Genomic DNA, 19,618 nt, shown 5'->3' with positions numbered 1-19,618 from the left:
AAATAAACAACTATAGCAAAGCTATTAGCAGTGTCTGGGAAATATGACTTGTTTCAGGTCAATCTATTTATTGTTATTTGATAATACGAGTAATATCCTATAACAACAATATAAGCAACTAATTACTTCACTTCTTTTTGTAACTCGCTTCATTTGTTTTTCTTTCTAGTTTCTTATATCTCCTATTCAACTAACGAACTAAGTTTATATATTTAGCTCGAGATCTATGAAACCAGATAATAATGATTGAATAATGAGGAAATGAGAATATATAATTGGAAGTGATGAATAAAGTTGCTTAGATGGATTAACGGGTGGATAGAGTAACTAGATGAAAATAGTCATACTCAGTTAAAAATCTCACAAGTAGCAAAGCTATTAGCAATGTCTGGAAAATGTGAAATGTAAGTAAACCGTACCTCCATTTCAAATAATAAAGAGGTTGCCATTAGAAAATGATGCTAAATAAAGCAATACTAATTTTCCTATTTTGAATTATATTATGTTAACGGTACATTCTCTCGTATATATTCTTACTTTACTTTTCATTGTTAATCCATTGGTAATTATTCAATGCTAAAATGCTAGTGAAATTGACATATTAACATTCGCTACTCGCCGTCTGGGTTCCATGACTAAATATACAGTCGGTGCTATGGTGATACCCACCGATAATTCATCGAAAACCACATTACCCACAGTCCCACACTCTGATTTCCTATGGAGTATTTTCAACAAATTATTGCCAGTACCATCTTTCATCGATGTATTTTCGGATAGTCGTTCACTTTATAGTGATTGTTTACATGTTCCATGGTTTATGGCTCTAAAAATATGATTGCAAGATAAAAGTTTATGCAATGACCTAATAAGATAAAATTCAAAAGATGTTAGTACTTGACATGTAACACTTTATGTAAAATACTTATAATAGTACCATCCTATTTTATTCTAACCCCAAATAATATAATAAACACCTAATAAATAAGTAAATCTCTATATTACCATGTTTTAAAATTTTGTGAACCTAACCTATTTTTCATGGTTTTTTTTATTTAACCTTTCATTTCATTCATCCAGACGTAATATATAAACTTACAACTTGCAAAGTTAAAAAACTTATCTTTTTCTTACCGACTTACTAGCCGGTTTTTAACCTAGTATGTGAATAAGATGTCCTGAGGAAGAAGGACGAAGAAGGTTTGCCTATGTTTATGTAATATGTGTTGGGACTTTAAAAGACACTCATAAAAGATGTGGGGGTGTTTCAAGATAAGAAACAAACAAAAGTCCTTTTTTGTGTGTCCACTTATTTACGACTAAATGTTTAGAAACTTTATCTTTAATATTGTTAGGCGATTTATATTTTCTATCGTACCATTTGTATTGACAATGTCTAATTAATTAAGCTTTTAAATTTAACATATGCTTTTTAAAACATATTTTTTTTCATGAAACCACCAGTTATTTTCATCAAAAATGATTATAATAAAGTGGCAATAAAATTGACAATCAAGTTGTGCTGAAACTCACTTTTGAATAGCAAATTTGATCATAAAAATAAATCTTCTGGTCTTATAGTTGAAAATTTACTATGTACGACCCGCTAAACCTTATTCATAAACTCCATAGCCACGGAGGCTAGAAAACCAAATGCAGTGGCGGTCCAAGGTTTTTAAAGGCCTCAAACTAACTATCAAGTTGGTCCAAATGTATCGAAAACAAATGATAAACATGTGTTGTTTCTCCAAGCACGCTGTCTCGTGTTTAGCAATTTTGCTTGTTTTACACCTTCAACGCAACCTGACTCCCAAAGCTCAACCAAAGTGTGCATTCTTGTAGATTCAACACTTCCACTATAGTTTAAAATATATAAACTAACTATTAAAAATGAGAGTTTAGTGGGTGTTTTGTGATTTCTTATTTTACCTCCTTATCACTTTTTCAAAAAGTTAATAAGTCACATCATCGTGACTTATTAACTTATCATCTCACAACATAAGCAATTCTAACACAACTTTTAATTTTTCAAAAACTTGAAAACTTGATAATTAAATTATAAGCTGGTGAAAATAAGCAATCTCAATCACCCCCTTAAAATCAAGGTTTTATGTTGGTTACTATTTTATGTTGGTTACTTCCATCTACTAGCAAGTTATTGATACCAAGGCAATAATCAACTAGCTAATGGTTTTATAGTTGATCTGTCCGACTATCAACGGTTTTAACCTCAATTGACTTACTTTTTCATTAAGAGTTGTGACATTTCAATAAAACATTATGATGGCTCGCCAAGTATAAAGACAAATCCATGTCACTTTTGGTACAAGCTTTCATAACATATTTTGATACCCATTCTTTAGTTCTCTTTTAATTACATGGTTGGATACACAGGCATGACCAGGCTATCAAACGTACAACTTCTAGTGATTCTTATTGTGTGTAAGGCAATAAAATCAGTTTTAACCAAATTGGAACCTTGATGGATCAACTTGCACGGTTCACTAAACCATATATCGAGTATCGAGTGTCGAGTTTCAATAAAAACATCTAAACGATTTACAATGCAGTGGCAGGTAAGCGGGCAAAAAGCTGTGCCACAACTCCTATTGATTGTATTGAAATTTATAACTTTAGTATACCATCAATAATGCATCATACTTCGTTTTTTGTTAAGGAAAATATAAAATTGACTACATTTGCTTTTCTGTTATCCATTCATGAATTTTGAAAGTTGGTAAAATAGAAAATTGTCATTTTGCAAGAACACCCATGTGAGTTTTGATCACTTACCGTACTGCTTTTTTATATTTTTTTCCAAAATGACAACACTGTACAAAGTAGAAACTAGAAAAGCATGATGATCCATTTATATTTTTGTTTTTTCTTTCATAAAACAAAATACCTTTTTTATTACCATGTGAAACGTTGCAAATGAGTCGTTAGTTTTCTTTTTATTTTCTTTTATCAGTTTTCAATCAATCATCACTTCAGAAGTACAAAAATAATAAACAAATAATTAAATTTGTTAGATTTTTATAAAACCGAAAAATATGTCGGTGGAGGTCGTAAATATTTTCTTCCCTTAAAATTGTCTATGTGTTACCAAATACTGACGACTAGGGATGAGCAAAACATGTATTGATACCAATTTAATACCGTCGATACCAAGTTTTGAGTTTTCAGTACCGGTATTTCTCGAATTTTGCCTTCAATGCCGTTACTAAATGGAACATTTCTTTACGGAAACCAAGAATTTGAGAAAATCGGTACCTATACTCTCTCATCCTTACTGATGACCTCTTTTGATTAACTTTGTTCTAAAGCTTAGTTTTTTAAAATTTATGATGCAGTTTTCTTCTTTTTATATTTTAGTTTTAATTTCCCCACTGAATATTCATTTACAATAATAAAATAAATTTTCTATATACACAATTCACCAATTATTTTCATATGGTTACTCTATTCACCCGTTAATCCATCTAGGCAACTTTATTCATTACTTCCAATTACATATTCTCATTTCCTCATTATTCAATCATTATTATCTGGTTTTACAATTCTCGAGCTAAATATATAAACTTAGTTTTTTAATTGAATAGGAGATATAAGAAACTAGAAAGAAAGAAAAAATTTAAGTGAGTTACAAAAAGCAGCACAATAAAGTGAAGTAATTAGCTGCTTAAATTGTTATAGGATATTACTCTCATATTTTCAAACAAACATTAAACAGGTTGACCTAAAACACGTCACGATTTGATCAAAGCGTGTCCGGTTTAGTGGTGATGTGTTATAAATAAAGTACATCTTGCTAATACTTAATCCATGTTTTCATATTGACTTATAGATTTTATTTGATACCAATTCCGTTTAGACGAAAATAACTCATTGCAAAACTATGAGTGACTCTTAAATTTCTATTATAAATGCCACTTATAAGTGAATTTTTACATGTAATATTACGTGGACTGATTCCGACATTATATGTGAACTTTTTACATATTAACATTTTTTTAGCACACGTAGTTTTATTATTATGGGCTTATGGTAGCCGGTGGCCCGGTGCACTTCATTGACTTAAAGAGGCACAGGTCTGAGCCAGCCCATTCTCTTTAAAAAAGAAACAAGGGCTTTAGGCCCAAAATTTCAGGGATTCATTACTCCACTTTCTGTTATGTTTTTGTTGCCCAATTTTATTTTTTATTTTATTATTTACTCTTTAAAACAGCTAATATTCCCCCACAACCTTTTGGTTAAGGATCATACGTATTTGTCACTAGAACAAACTAACGGTTGTTATTATTTACTATCTAGGTTAGTACTTAGTAGGGTGGACTAGAGTTCCAATTGATAATCATCCATTGTTTATATGGTCTTTCTCTACATGTGGCTAAACCATGTAAATCTTAAGTGTCATTTTTCCTCCCTTCGTTTTCTTTAACTAAAAAATTGTACGAATTAGTATAGTTAGATATGAGGAAAGAAGGTGGTATTCGAATTCAAATTTATTACACAATTGGGAAACCATCTTAGGATGATGGATAAGTACGGATATCTATTTAAAAATGTGTTTTTACGAGTTTTCCTCTTGAAAATAATGTGTCAAATTGTTTCTTGTTTGCTGATGAAAGTATGAAACAGAAGATTCTTGGAGAAAGGTAAGGTATATGATATTCATTGTCACGATGTAGATCAACATGCTTGAGACTTAAAAGGTTGGTCATATGTTAACCAACTTGGGGCAAAGTACTTGTTAAAAGTGTTTTACAAAACATGTGCTTAAGCAACTTTAGCGTTTTACACATCGGTCTAGTGGTTAGATACTTAAGGAGCTTAATAAAATATTTACACAAGTCTTTTACAAGATATTAGTGGCTAGTCATGTGCTGATTAGTTAACAAATTTAATTACATTTCTAAAAACTTAATGCTTATTTGTATTGATAAGAGCTATACTTATGTTTAGTACACAACAACAAAACAACTTTTGTCAAAGAAAACATTTTTTTGAACTTCAAGTTCAAATCTAATCAAAAAAATATTTGAAATTTTGAATTCCCTATTCACCAAATAAATTTATTTATTTTACACAAAAACTTTAAACTCAGACCAAAACCTCATGAGTCATGACCATTTAAGTTACTACACACAAGTATACAAGAATATCTCACAAGTAAAAATAACGTAAAACATCTATAAAAGGAACACTTTTTTTACTTCTACACATAGTATTGTGTAACAACTGTTGCCGTTCACGGCACAAGGATTTATTTCACCAATCTTGAACTTACGTTACGGTTATATATGTCACTTATTACTTTACAATTCTTGACTTACATTAAGGTCGTAGTAGGGTGCCTTGACGTTACAGAAACTAATCTGAGAATTAGTGAGCAAATACTAAACTAGCAAAAAAGCAAATTTGAACATGTCATGTTAACATAATCTACTAGCATTCAAATATAATTTAATGAATATGATAGACAATTGTGCTTGTCACACACTCTATCCTACTAGTGTTTGTACGTATTCCAGTTCGGGGATCTCATGATAACTCATCTTTTTATTGGACATATTCAACAAGAAGGCACTACAATTTAAGATAAAACTTTACTTCTTTTTTTAAATCTCATTTATAAGGAAAGACATATGATTACTTTTCGGCTATAATTGGGCCAGAACAGGGTTTTTAACCAACCCGGTTTCACTTATAGAATCCCTGAACCGGTGCCAAATTGTCGGGTTGGGTTGGAAACTAATAGGTCTCGGTCAAACCGGTTTGAGGGTAATGGCAGGTCAGATCAGAAACCGGTTAGGAGGGCGCAAACCACTTTTTTGCCCACCTCTAATTCAAGACCTAAAAAGGCCTGGAATTTAGAAATGAAATTTAGAAACCACATACATCTAGAGTCGAGTGACGTTAAATTTTTAAATAAAAGAAAAGTGGGAACTCAAAGCGAATCTGTACCTGAATCTGCTACGATGAAGACATGATTCTAGTGACATTGAATTTTAAACAAACTGAGAAACGAAAATAAATGGATGGGCATCTACAACTTAAGCGGTGATTCGGTATCCATGATTTTTTTTTAACAAAAAATTTTTCCAATCGAAATTTTTAAGCTTGCACTTGCAAGAATTTAAATTCATTCGTCACCTCCCTATGTAAGTAAAAAAAATGCCAAAGTTGGGAAACTAAAACACTAGTTTATGTTCTTTAACAAGAATGTGTTGTGAAACTTGTTTCTCCACTTATAAAAGTATTCTAGATGTAACTTTTGAACCGTTGACCGAGGTCTTTACTCTTTTGTAGTCAACAAATTATAAAAACATATACGTCAAAAATAATAACAAGGCAATCATACATCTCACCCAATACATGACATGCATCTAGTACATGTCCTTTTATTTGAACGAATCTAGTACATGTCCTTTAATAACGTGTTTAAACTTTTGACCTTTTTTTCCAAATACATTGCTTTTAATAAAATGTGTATACGATGAATATGACACTGATTAATACTCATTGAGTCGTTTATGTAGTAAGACAAAAAAAAAGTAAATGAATTAAATGAAAATTATAAATAAGGACAATGTTGACGCTTGAGTCATCTCTCAACCATATTTTGTTTAGTTTCACGTGTCCTGATAAATACACGGTTGACCAAGACTTTATGAATAGCGTTGGCTATTTACTTTTTCATGGTTATTTGGATAACGGTCCACTAACATACACGATTATTTCCTGCTACAATCAGAAGAAACCCGTTATGTGTGAGAAAACCTCTTAGTGCAACCCGAAACTATATATATTTGTCACATGTGAGATTTAAACTCAAGACTTTCATTCTTTAAATTGAATTCTTTATCTGCCTCAATTAACCCGCTTGGACTGGGAATCATTAGTTTGATTAAAAATTTAGGGTTGTTTGGTAGCCTCTTAATGGCCATTACATAACATCTTAACTAGGGCCGGCATATCGTGTATACCCGTACACGATAAGACACGAAACACGAAATGTGTATACCTGTACACGACACGAAAACTTATCGTGTACATGTATCCCAAACACGAACACGAACACGAACATGTTACTACCTGGTATATACGAACATGTTACTACCTGGTACAACCTGTTTAGTGAAACAAAAGCCGAAGAGGGAATGTTCGTGAGTGGTGACGGCTGAGAAACATAGCGTGAGAATGTTTTAGGAATTTAGGGTTTAGATAACTTATAATTATATATATTTAATTATAAAAATCTAACCATGTACTTAACATTTACTTAGCAGGTAAACATGCATTTTACCTGTTTAGACACGAAAATTAACAGGTAATTTCATGTCTACCTGTTTAGTACACGAAACCTGTTAAGGTCTTACCTGTTACATGTTAAAGTCGTGTAGGTACGTGTCGTGCATTTGTGTCTCGTGTATAAATTGCCAGCCCTACTCTTAACGTTTAAGAAGTAGCCTCTTAAGGTTATTTCTTAACCATTAAGAGATTATGAACCATTAAGAGGTAGTCTCTTGATGGTCATTAAGAGACTACCAAACAACCCTTTAATGTAGATTATATGAATCTTCTTCGCGGGTAAGTGTAATCTTGCCTTGTTTATATTCATATTTTTGACTTTTACATTGTTATCTTAGAAATTTTAATCTCTTGTTGGGATGGTTTTACGCGAGTCAAGATGAGTCAACTCGTTTATCTTACCAAGCAAAACATTGAGTTTTAGCTCCGCCAGTTTTTAAAAGTTCATGTGTGTATTAATATTCTTACCTTAATTTAAGCGAGTCAGACGAGCAAGTCAGCTACCGAGAAAGGCAGCAACGAGTTTTTATCTTGCTTTGGGCTCGGTTTGTTTACAGACTGAGTCGAGTCGGCTCGGCCCCTTTACAAAACAAGTCGGCTTTGGCAGAGTTTATTTCAAGTTGCGAGCTTTTTGAACTAGTGATGTAACACACTAGCAACTCGGTTATTTATTAACATTTTTTTAATAACTACTCTAACCCGTTTATTATTTCTAAAATACATAACTAGTTTCCTTTTTAATGGTTTGATAGAAAAACAATATTTTGTTTAGAAAACTATTTCTAAAAGATTCTAACCGAACTGGTTATCCAACCGTTCATACTATTGGGCTACTTTTCAGATTGGTTGAACCGTTGAATCAAATAATATCATAATTAGTTTATAACATTTAGATATTACATAAAATTTAAATAGGCTATACACTTAAAAAGTTACGAGAAATGCATTATTTTATTTTTATTTTTATTTTTATTTTTTTTAGGAAATTAAGAACTTTAAGTAAATTAATATACCGATCTTATGATATTTAGAAATATAATATTTACATCTTTTTGGATCAGTGTTGACACTTTCATATGTTAATTGGAGTTACTAGATTCAAATCTCATTATCCAAAAAATATATATTTTGTATGAAAGTGTTTTAGAGGAGTTGGTACGAGGATGATTAACTTAGATTTCAAGAAATATAATATCAATATTTTTATAGTAAATTAAATGGCACATGGTACATAAGACGTCACAATTTTAAATATTATAATCTAGAAAAAGATATTTTATTAAAATTATTTTTTAAACTTAAAATGGGTCCAATAATAAAATAAGGTTACTAGTTTAACCACTAAAAATTTAGTTGGTCTAACTAGTGGTAGTTCAATCAAGCAAACCAACCCAGAAAGGGGTCTTGGTTTTAGGTCTAACCAACCACATCTAGTCCTGTTTAACAACATTGTTTGGGGCATAAGGTTTTGGACCTCCTATTTAATAGTAAATTAAATGACACATGGTACATAAGACGTCACAATTTTAAATATTATCATCTAGAAAATTATTAAAATTATTTTTTAAACTTAAAATGGGTCCAATCATAAAATAGGGTCACTAGTTTAACCACAGAAAATTTGGTTGGCCGTCTAACTAGTGGTAGTTCAATCAAGCAAACCAACCCGGAAAAGGGACCGGTTTCGGGTCCAACCACAGCATCTTAGTCCAATTTAATAAGATTGTTTGAGGCATAAGGTTTTGGACCTCCTATGTAAGTTTAAAGGATGACAATTCTCACAACACTGTGAGAGTACGAGTTTAGCGTCGGTCATAATGATAGATTATAAGGAAATTCTTATTATTTCTGAACTCATGTGGCGAATCTCGATGTTTCATTAAAATGATCTTAATTTGATATCTCACTAAATGAAAACTCAACTAAATTCCTTTGCAAGAGATGGAGAATAGTGAGGGACTAATACTCGAATAACTATTGTTTGGGTTGTTGCTAATGTATAACAGAGGTGAAGAAATGTGCACATAACCTATGAAAAACCACCTTTAAAGTTTTAACACCATTTTATTAAATTTCGGATATTATGTATTTAAGATCCTAGTTAATGGGTTGTTTCCTTTAACCCGGTTTAATGTTTCGGTTACCATAATCGTCCCCCAAATAAACGATTTGTTATAATGTGTTATAATGTTTGGAAACAACTCTTGAGTAATGATGATAAAACTTACTTCATTTGAATCTATCAAATGTTTTTTCATATATATAATATTTAAAACTATCAGTTTAATTTTGTTTTGAAACTTGACACAAAATAAAAAACGTGAATCTTATTTTTATTGAATAAAATAAGCAAAAATGTGAAAAGTGACAATATTGTTTGGGAGGGTGGACATGTTAAACATGTGGGCCACAAGGCCCATGCAAAAACACGGTGAGGAAAGACAAGCACGTGTTATTTGAATAAAATAAGATATGTTGATTAATCATGTACAAATTTAGGGGATTGCAAAAGTAAGCCCTTGATTCTTCAATAATATACGAGTTGTATCCTTCAACTTATAATTTCAACTAACATAATCCTGATGTAAGTTATGTTTAATCCCCAAGGCTAAAACATAGTTTAGGGTTGTTCAAGATCAAACTTATAAGTTTGGAATCGAGTTCAAAACTATATGAGTTTGCCCGACTCTCTTAAAACCTCTTTATCAAGCCGAGTATTAATTGCCAACTAAGTTATAATTCGAGTCGGCTGACATTTTGGTCTTTGGATGGAGTGGAGGGAAGCATGCATATGTGGAGCTAACAGGGGTATCCTGCTTGTGGGTTTGGGGAGTAGTGATTTTACGGCCGGACAAGTTGCTCTAAGCATGAGAAAGCTTGTATTGACAACCAACATGTTATGTCTCAAAGATCTATCAACGTAGTTTTTTAAAGATTCAGTTTTGAAATTCAAAAGGAGCTTGTGTCATAGCTTATTGATCATTTGTCTTCGGTCATGATGTAAGCACTAATTTTTTTATCTTACAATAATGATGTTATTATAATATAACAATCAATACATTTATGAGAGTCAAAAGGAGATGCTCATTTATCGGTTAATAAGTCTTAGGGTTGATGGTCAAGTGGCAGAGACAAAGTCCCTCAAATACCTAAATGTCATGGGTACGAGTTCCACTGAACAAAGATATTTACCTTTCAATTTATTTCTTAGGTTGGTACATAAAGCCGAAAGGAGCGACTTGTGTAAAATAGCATTACAATGTTAATTTAAAAGGGCGTCACTAATGTTCACCACTTAGCTCGTGAGGTCTCAAAGAGTCAGTACAAGATGAATGCTCAAATCTAGGAGTGGATAATCGAATATAAGGGCAAACTAATCAAACGAGTGGCATTGAAGGAGGAGGGAGACATAAAGGGTGGTGGTGGTGGTGATGGTGGTGAATGGTGACAATGGCTAGTAGTACTAGGCGGAGACAATGGGCTTTCTGTCTAGGAGGGAAGAAGAGATAATATGGTCTATGTGTAACATGTTATTTGTGTGTGCAAGACTATGGAAGTTATTCTCATTTAACTATATATTTTTGGTTGTATTAGATAAGTTTATGACTTTGATAGAATACGGCTCCAAATCAATATGAGCAATTTGGCCTAAGCTGATTCTTAGTGAGTCCTTTCGAGCTATTTTCGTGCATCTTATGAGTCACAAGCATTGTGAAGTGTGAACGACCCAAATTAAGACCATTCGTAAGGCTGGGGTTAAAGCAAGATACAAGCTGGTATAATTGACAAAGAAATCGTAGTTATAAAGTAACATGATTATGTACTTTTTATCAGGGCTTCGCATCATGTCACCACGATAGCATGGTCCAAAAAGGTTGGTGACATGGAAAGGCAATACACTATGTAAAGACGACGACAAAAGGGTGCACAAACATGATCATTAACATGTGGTGACATTAGAAAACTACAATAGTTGGCCCTAATAAATAACAAAAACTATAGCTTGTATTCTTCTAACTTGAATCTAAAGAATAATGACATGGTCATATTTTGACATGATGTGAGGATAAATGCACACTAGATTGTGAAATAAAAAGGGTGTGCGACATGGGGTATAAGCATGGGCCGGAGAGATACTAAAGCACGGTTGTGTATTTCATACACATGAGCAAGTATGAAGATACACACGACTAGCGTTGCAATAACTAGTTGCAGTAACTAGATCAACATCATAATACGAATACATGTTGAAAAATAACCCCATAGTTGTGGATACACAAGCTATGACATGGTAGATGGCAACCGAATCATCATGGGCGGTAATAGAAGAGTTGTGTCGGCAACGTTTAGAGAGCAACAAAAAGATTCATAGCAACAAGGAGCATGACCACACGAAGCAATGTCGGCTACACTCGTAAACACACGAAACATGAAAATTTTTATAAGAAAGCGTCGCATGGTCCAAGTTATAGATTTATTATATTATATAAAACTAACACAATAAATTTCACCAAGATGTTTTCTTAATGAATACTGAAAACACCCTAATTAAAATTTATTAAAACACCCAAAATATATTTAGATGACTACCTTAATTGTAATTTATGGCAACCTTCACACGAAGATGCAGTAGTAAGCACCTTATTCCATTTGGTAGAGGTCTTGATACGATCCTAAATATTTATTATGTTTAATATATATTATTTAAGTTAATCTACTATTTAGTTTCCTTATTATATCTTTTCTTATTTTATGTGTTTTCTTTTCCTATAAATTGTAATCGTTTCAAAAAGAAAAATAATAAGAAAATTGTTTCAAGTTTGGAATCTCTTTTTCTCTTTTGTTCTTAGAGCCTAACCCACTCTACGGGTATATCGGGAGATTGACCATCTCGAATCGGTCTCTATCAGGTCTCAAGTTTGAATCTTAGTTCTGTTATTTTCTACCAAAACATAACCCTTTGAAGGTTGACTATCAAGCACAAGTTGCGATTTGTCTTGGTTAGCGAAATATTGCAGGGTAACAACCTATTACACTTACCTAAAATGATTATAATGCATATCGTAATAGTTATATGAATTGGATAAAATGTTTGCATTTTATGAATTATACAAAGACACATTTTTCTGTAGAAATGTTGGAAAGTTTAATGACTATCCTACAAGACAATGTTCACTACTAATAAAGTAATAGATATTGCAAAAGAAAAATGGAACCCCATATCTATTAGAGAAGAGAAATAATATCCGACCAAGTTCGTCTGTAGAATCTTCGAGGTGACAGGTCTTATCTAAAAGTAGTATATACATCTATACATAAGACAAACATGCAACAAACGGGCAGGATCAAATTGGATTCCTGGTTCACTCAACCGTGCTTCCATCTTGACTCACTAGCGAGGATGTTGCTAATGTGATTAATTAACTTAGAGCAAAAATGTACTAGGGTAATAGTTGAGATGTGAACTTAATTTATGCATATTAATTAAGAAAAAGAAGAAATATTTAGGAGAAAGCTAAGAAACAAAGAAAACCATGTGGTTTTAATCTTATCTCTTACCTTTTTTTAGTGTCAAGTCACGTGTCTCAAAAACAAACATATATACGTGTGGACAAATAAGTCCAAAAAGAATAAATACAGAACTACAGAAGAGGCATTAGATTCTTTCTTTAACTTTCTACTTATATATATTTAAATTAATACACTGTTATGGAGGCTGAAGTAGTAAATAGTTGGGACATAAAATTTTGCTTACATGAATAAGATTCAAGAGTAGTAAACCGGATTGGTTATATGTACGGTTTCTGCCCGACCAATTCTTACATCCATGACAGTTTAAGTAGCCATTCTAGTTAAGTTTTCACCTGACTGTTAAAAACAGAGTGGCACGTAACGGAAATAACTTACACACTAGCGCAAGCAAAAATCACGTAGAAACAAAAAAACAACAAAGGACATACGAATTTTAATATGGTTCACTTCCAACAGGGGATCTACATCCACGTGTTATTTCATTATGCTCAAAACTATCAATTACAATTACATAGCTTGGTTTATATAGAGATTAGCTAGGGTTATTAACTTAGGAAACAAGAAACATAAATATCAACCCTAATTCAATCAATTAGAACCGATCTTCTTTGCGCTTCTACCCATCGACATCCATGAGTCCAAAACCGACCCAAATCCAAACACTTTGTACTCTTTTCTTTTTCTTGAAAGCTCATTAAAATGTCCTGTTGTTTAAACTATTAAATAATAATAGGAGCAAAGGAATTTGGTTTAAAAAAAATTTACACCCATGATAAACATGTGGAATATGAGCTCAAAAAATTACACCCATGATAAAGTGCTTTGAAACAAAGAGAAACTTTACAAATGTTTCATTCTAGTCTTGCCGAGAATGATTTGGCAATCCCCTTTTCAAATGAGAAATGGGAAATTATCAATGACTTATCGACTTTTCTTGAAGTTTTTAAAACATCAACTACGAAACTATCGGGAACGTATTATCCGACAAGTCCCTTGGTTCTTTCGGAGTTATTTTTAATCGTTAACAATCTTAAAGAATTTGAAAATAAAAGTCCAATGTTTTCAAACATCATATTACCAATGAAGTTTAAATTAAAAAAATACTTTCTTGAATTGCCACCGGTTTTTACTTGCGCCGCCGCTTTAAACCCAATGTTAAATGTTACGGGGGTTGAATGTGTGATAGACGAAATTTTTTCAGCCTTAGATATGCATGAAGTTGACCCAAACTTTTCAACAGAGGCAAAAAATGATTTTAACTTGAATTTTAAATTTATGTATGACTTTTATTTAAATAAATATGGGTCAAATATCCACATGCCTATGCCGGGGGGGTCTTCATCAAGTTCAAGTGCTACTAGAGTACGAGATCCCATGATTAGCCTTATGAACACCGTTCGCAACGTAACGGCTAAAAAACAAAGGGGTAACACCCCTTCAAGCGAACTAGGAAGGTATAGTCGGTTTATCCGAAGAGGAATATGGCACTTTTGATGTTTTGGCTTGGTGGAAGGTAAAGGAAACCGAGTTTCCGATTCTTGCCACCATGGCCCGTGATTTACTAACCGTCCAAGCTTCTACGGTAGCTTCAGAATCCGCTTTTTCTCTTAGTGGCAGGGTAATATCGGTGAGAAGAACAAGACTAAATTCGGAGTCGGTGGAGATGTGCATTTGCTTAAAGGATCACTTGGACTCAATCGATCGTATTCAACACGTAACCACTCTCGAAGATGAAACACCACTTGATGTTCGAGTGCACGACGAACAAGAAGGCATTTCTACAAGTAATTCCGAGGAAGAAGTCGCCAGTGGCAACCTTCAGTAGTTGTCAACTTGTCATCAGTGGCAACATTCAGTAGTTGTCTTCAGTGGCAACCTTCAGTAGTTGTCTTCAGTGGCAAACATCTTCAGTAATTGTCTTTTCTTCATCAGTTAATTGTTTATTTTTATGTTAATTGTTTTTTTTATTTTTCATGTTATACAAATACGAATCGCAGTTTAGAATCCAAATCGCAAACGAAAAACGAAAAAAAAAAAATTTTACACTGTAACCGGTTGGAACCGGTTACGGTACAGGAACCGGGTTTGGAACCGGTAAGAACCGGTTAGATAGGTTAGGGGTCCGAGGGTGGGAGAACCGGTTCGGTTCCCTAACCGGTTCGAGCCTGAAACCGGTTTAAAAGGGGGTTTTGAATATAAGAACCACCGGTTCCGGTTCCTAGTCCCAAGCCGTTTTGAACATGCCTAAATAGCACGTGTTACTTTCTTGAAGATGGACAAAGTTCCACATGTCTTATAAAACATATAAAGTTTTCCATTTTAGTAATTTCATTAATGTTTTGGTATCTAGCTTCTTCCTAGGTTCCTCTTACACATATAATATCTTTTGTTGTTATAACAAAAATGTAATTTCATTATTGTTATTACTTGGTGCAAACGAGCTAAAATGTTCGCGAGTCACTCTAAATCGGATTGTAAAAAGTCTCGATCAAGCTTTAAAGTAAACTCGTTTAAAAAACAGTCTCGGTCCCGATCTTTACATGTTGAGCTCGAGTCAGCGAGCCTCAACGAGGCTACTTTTTTATAATTTTTACTATATATATATATATATATTAAATAATTATTAATTAATATTTTTAATGTTAAAAAGCTAACTAAATAATATATATTATATTATATATAAAATTTGGATTGAAAAAAATACAAAAACAATTATAAATATATAAAAAAGTAAATAATAAATAGAGACGAAAACGAACCGAGCTCGAGATCTGTGTAAGTTAAACAAGTCTCATCAAGTTTGGACTCAACTCAGCTCGTTTGCAACCCTAGTTACCAGCGCCAAAATTGTAATTAGTTTTGTTACTACTTTAATAGATAAAGATATATCTTGGGAGTGATTGCTAATCAATTAATCACATATTTTTTAAGAATTTGTACCGGTCTAATTATGAAGCCACACAAAATACCATTCTAACCAATAAATTCAAGTAAAGTTAAAGTTACACTATACATGTTGCGTCAAAGTGGTTACAATAAGAAAATCAATAAAAACTTTATCCGATCGAACTTCATACATCTTCAGATCTTCTTGAATAGTTAACCACTTAGCGATGGGTCATCTTTTGCAAGTCAATACAAGTCGTAAAATAAAAAAAAGGTGTTTAGCTGTTAAAAAAGAGAAGGGTGAGAAAGAAATAACTGAACCGCTAACCGAAAACTGACGAAGCAGAACCAAAATTAACCAAAAAGTGAATTTACCGACGATTAGTTATCGGTTATTTTTTGTGCCCTCGATGTAATTAACTGAACCGAACCAATCATTTTCATATATTTCTAAAAATTTATACATCCAGTTCGTGCATTTAATGTATTTATACATTTCATTTAATGTATTTGTACATATATTACATGTGTTTATACCTCTCTTTATGTATATACATCTCCATTTCATGTATATATAAGCAAAAAAATTAGCTCAAATTTGGTTTTCGTCATTAACCGAAATTAATTAAACCGGACCAAAAACTAACAAATCAACCGAATATACTAAACCGAGTTAACAAAAAATTAATTAGTTAATAAAATTAGTTAACTGATGACTTCGATTACGGTTCCAATTTTGACTAATAACCAAACTAAACCGTTCTCACCCTATTAAGTATGTTTTTAGTTATTGTTTAGTATTTTCATTTTGCATAAATAAGAGTTATTTCATGCCTTTATGACTTTATGCTTTTGATTATTGATGGTCCATATTGTTTAAAGTGGTTTTGACACGTACACCACATTGTCTTAACTGGAAACAATTAATGGAATGTGACAAAATACACGTGGAATAAATAATCCGTTAACCGAAACCGGACATTTGGTTTTGTCGAAATACAATGAACACAAACACAAGATTGTACTTTGTACTTCGTAGATATCAAATACTAAAAGTCAATAAATAAAAGACCCAAAAAATAACTAAAATGTAAATTGATAACGCAATTGGACTTTTGGCTCAACGCCATGAGGTTGATGTTAAGGACTTGGGATTTTTGAGGTCTCAGGTTCGAAAATGTTTCAAGGGGGTTTTCTCAGAATGATGAGTTTCCTCATTTACGATGTTCTTGGGTGAGTCGGAACTGGAGCGTCAAAAATATAATGATGGTGTTTTTGGGTGAGTCAGGTCTGATGAGTCAAAATCAATGTAGACGGTTCCCGTCTCAGAAAGGCTCACTCGGATAATGGGGTAGATTCAATCGTTATTAAAAAAATGACCGATAACAAAATTCATACCGTTGAGGGGTGTGTGTACCGCTTGTGACGTAGAAGGTGAGGTTTTTTGTGTTTTGAGTTTATGTATCATGTTAAAACGAGAGTGTTGGGACTCCTAACAGCTTGATTGAGTGACATATTAAGATTAAACAAACCGTTAGTCTCATCGTAGAAAGGGTCCCGTGCAATTTACACTTACATGAGAATCAACAAAGGGTTCTTTGAAAAATTGAAAGTGTTGATAAAAGAGAGAGTTGACGGTGAAGAGTGGTGTGTTTTATCTTTTAACAAATCTTATTGTATTTATAGTAATTTTTCGTGATGGCAGAGATGCCCCAAGTTCTTCTTGTTGAGAGGACCGGGGGGGGGGGGGGGGGGGGGGGGTATTCGAATATTGGACTTTCTCTCACAAAAGTTGAATTGAGCTCGTTATCTCTTCCAAATAAATGACTTGATTCTCATAGAGTTGTAAATTGTAATTGAAATCATGTATAGTTAAGTTGATGACTTATTCTCACATAATTAAAATCATTTGTAATTATACTAACTGTTGAATATCATTATAAGATTGCACAAATTTTGGTTAACAATCATATATCTATCTATACTATATATAATATATGCTTTTTTTAAGTAATGTACAACACTTTATGCATAAGTTACAACATCAACTAGGGGCAAAAATGTTGCAATTTTCTTAATATATTTACAAGTTCCATCCATTAAAATTACAATATTGGTCATTAGTCTTTTACTGATATACTATTTTATTTTCACTTTTAACCCAACTACCCTCACGGTTTTTAAACAATCATAATTTTTTCGTACGTTAATATTTTTTAAAATAAATGGCATCATAAAATCAAGCATTTTATTATCTTTAATTTGAGTATCATATTGCTATAGTTTTTGAAGTAAAAAAATTTGGGCAAAAGTGTTTATGGTTTGCTTTTGATGGTTTTTAAATTAAACAATGAGTCAACTTTACACGTTTTTTTGTCGTCGAAAACCGAAACTAAATTGTATTTAATTAAAACCAAACTAAACCGAACCATTGCCAATGATTAGGTTCCGATATAGTTTGTACTTCGATAAAAAAAAATTGAGTCAAAATTTAAAATAAGAATTATTACTCAGCATATACCTTAACTTCAAACTAAGTATCAACTAATACGTTATTAAGAGAATCATACTATGAACAAAGATAACTTTGGTCACATAAATAATATACCTTATTAGAATAAATAGAAGGCGAAATCATAACAATAAAAGATATTATAAAAAAACCCCTGTAAATTTGGCTAAATTAAAATTTTTAATAGATGAGTTTGCTCGTATTAAATAAAACTTTGGTTAACTATATTTAAACTATGTCTAATATATATTATATCTAATACTAAATAAGTAAATAATTAATATTTAAATATGTACGGCCAACTCCGGTTTCAACCGTGAAACAAAACTGGTGAACGGTCTCACAGTTTCAAACGAAATAATGAACACCTAAAAATTTGTTACATGATTATTTTCAATTAAAATAGCTTAAAATGCAAAAGTAATAGAAATATAGAATAGATTTTGGTGTTTCACATATTTACACGGACCTTAAAAAACATATCCTTTGTCATTTGTTGGAAAGTCTACGTGGAAGCATAATAAATTCATCACATTGTGCACGTGGGTCAACCTTATTAATAATAATTAAATTATAACCCCTCTATTCGTTGTAGGTCCAGTAGTGTTCACACATTCTGAACGATTTGTAAAAAAATCAATTACTTCACATGTCGTGTTTATAAATGTCGTTATACTTTCAGAAAAAAACAAAAACTAAAATTAAGTGATTATTATTGGTAGGAAAATATTAAAATACGTTTATCACGTGAGTAATATTATTTGATCGCTAAAACTAAAAAAACGTTAAATGAGAAGCGGACAATATTTAAGTGACGGTGATATGACGTACAGAACGAGTCATTCTCATTGGGCATGATGACTGCTTGGATGGCTAGAGATCCAAACGAGGGCCAGATAGGGAGTGGGTCCCTCTCACACATATAATAAGTATTATATTTTCAAAAGAGTTTTCGAAGGTTGATGTTTCGTTTGAGAGAAAACGATGTGTTTGAAATAAGGATGGAGATCTCGTGTAGCAATTGACGTGATGCATTGTAGATGCTCTTATAAATATGATTTTAAGCAAACCCTATCATCTTTTTCTTAATAAACCGTTACACCAACTACGAAAAAGTAAGAACATTTTGAGTAGTTAATAATCATGATAATTATATATGCTTAATTTTATTATAAACTACTTAAAGTAAAAAAGTTTTAAATAGTCTGAAAGTGAACACACTTAAAATTGTATAAACTGAAGAGGACCCTTATGGGTTGAATTTTCAAAATCAAGTTGTAACATGTTGTTGAGTTGTAATAATTGACTTCATGAAATATATATAACTCTTATTTTTCATTTTACGTTTGACAGAATGACGCATCAATTTATTTC

This window comes from Bidens hawaiensis, unplaced genomic scaffold (genome assembly GCF_021521415.1).
Source record: "Bidens hawaiensis isolate Kalapana, Puna unplaced genomic scaffold, B.hawaiensis_p1.1 tig00026403_1, whole genome shotgun sequence".
NCBI classification, from domain to species: Eukaryota; Viridiplantae; Streptophyta; class Magnoliopsida; order Asterales; family Asteraceae; genus Bidens; species Bidens hawaiensis.
The sequence above is the reverse complement of the archived record's forward strand: the minus strand, read 5'-3'. Positions refer to the sequence as shown.